The 2,173-nt window shown below is 39.5% G+C and overlaps 1 non-coding gene across 1 annotated transcript; it reads right to left on the reverse strand.

Moving 5' to 3' along the window:
• Positions 1–1,580: 1,580 nt before the first annotated feature.
• On the reverse strand, positions 1,581–1,652 carry trnaq-uug (transfer RNA glutamine (anticodon UUG)). The gene has a single exon. It is a non-coding gene; the product is annotated as a tRNA-Gln (tRNA).
• Positions 1,653–2,173: the final 521 nt, after the last annotated feature.

Consider the following 2,173-nt stretch of genomic DNA (forward strand, 5'->3'; position numbering starts at 1 on the left):
TGTGGTAAACTCCTCAATGACATTGGATGAGTCTCGGAACATATTCCAGTCTGAGCTAGCAAAACAGTCCTGTAGGTTAGCATCCGCTTCATCGGACCACTGTTACTTCCTGTGTTTTTGCTTGTAAGCAGAAGTCAGGAGGATAGAGTTGTGGCTCGATTTGCCAAATGGAGGTATGAGGGAGAGCTTTGTATGCATCTCTGTGTGTGGAGTAAAGGTGATCTAGAGTTTTTTCACCTATTTTGCACCGGTAACATGCTGATAGAATTTAGGTCAAATGGATTTCAGGTTTCCTGCATTAAAACCCCTAGGAGCGCTGCCTCTGGTTGAGAGTTTTTTTGTTCACTTATGGCCTTATACAGCTTGTTGAGTGTGGTCTTAGTACAGGCATCGGTTTGTGGTGGTAAATAGACAGTTACGAAAAATATAGATGAATTTTCTTGACTAATAATATGGTCTACAGCTTATCATGAGGTATTCTAACTCAGGCAGGCAGAACCTTGAGACTTCCTTAATATTAGAGATTGCGCACCAGCTGTTGTTAACAAAGAGACACACACCACCCCACTTGAGCTTACCGGATGCTGCCATTCTGCCCTGCCAATGCATAGCAAAACCAGCTAGTTGTATATTATCCATGTCCTTGTTCAGCCAAGTTTCCGAGAAACATAGGATACTACAGTTCTTCAGGTCCTGTTGATAGGATAGTCTCGAATGGAGCTTGTCCAGTTCGTTCTCCAGTGATTGTATATTCGCAAATAGAACAGAGGGTGGAAGCGGTTTATTTCCTCGCCGCCGTAGTTTCTTCAGGGTGCCTGCACGTCGGCCTCTATATTGCCGTCTCTTTCTCTTCCGAGGGTCGGGATTAGGCCTCCGACTTGTTGAGATAGAAATCTTCATCCAAATTGAGTTTAGTAATCACTGTTCTGATGTCCAGAGGCTATTTTCAGTCATAGGAAACAATGGCGAAAAACAATATGTACAAAAATAAGTTACGATCAGTGCAAAAAAAATGAAAATAACAGAATTGGTTAGGATCCCGTAAAACGGACGCTATACATTCCAGCGCCATTCTAAGGTTAGGATGAGGGTTAGGGTTGACCCAGGATGGGGAAATGAAGCTAAAGGAAGGGTTGCTGGTGTGAGCACATGATTTCTTTATCTCTCTCATTCATTCTCTCACATTCACTGCTGTGTGTATGATGACCGTGAACAAAGCCCAGTGCCAAATGAAGACTATCCTCTATCAGCTGTAATATACTGCCTCCTTGTGGGAAACCTTTATGACTGCGATATTAATCACATTACAATGAATGGGTATTCTGCTTTTTGCATGGCTTGAAAATTTGTGCTGTTCTTAATTTGCTTTTATACTTTGTTTCTAAAACATCCCAAATAATACTTTACACAAATAATACTTTACAGATATAAAATAAGCAATCAAATAATTCAGTGTTTTGTATAGTGTTCCATACACCAAACTGGTGTCTACTAACTGGACAGTATTATAAACAATGGTTTAGCCTACTAGTAATATTTCACGTCAGATGGAAATTCAAGTTTCCATTTTCCATAAAATAAGGTTCTACCGAGATTTGAACTCGGATCGCTGGATTCAAAGTCCAGAGTGCTAACCATTACACCATAGAACCTTGCTGCGCATGTCAATCGAAATAAAGATATATAAACATGATCAATGACAGTATTGATTAAATGTGTACATGAAGTAGATGTAAAATTCTATTTCGGATGATTATATTTGCTTATCCCATAGTCAGACCCAGCCAACCAATATTTACCCGTGTCTAGTAGCTGACAAATAATTTAATCACCATTTGAATGCAATTGCAATGCCCCAAATGACCGGGAGTCGGCAACCTGTGCTTATCATCAAAGACAGACTTCCTTTCAAAGAAAGCCCATGTGGTGTCCAAAGTGAAAACAGAATGATTTGGGAGCTTTGACAAATGGTAATGCCATGAAATGTTATATCTTAAAATGTGTTTTTTTAATCTGCTTGTTACTGTAGCTAGTAGACAAAATACATATTAAATGTAGCCTACGTGCATAGATAAAGAGATACTGTATGTCAATGGCCATTTCAATTGGTTTGACAAATATAAGCCTAAAACCATAATTGATGGGAATGGCCATGAACAGGTTTTTCTAGGTG

Source organism: Oncorhynchus masou, chromosome 24 (genome assembly GCF_036934945.1).
Source record: "Oncorhynchus masou masou isolate Uvic2021 chromosome 24, UVic_Omas_1.1, whole genome shotgun sequence".
Lineage (NCBI taxonomy): Eukaryota > Metazoa > Chordata > Actinopteri > Salmoniformes > Salmonidae > Oncorhynchus > Oncorhynchus masou.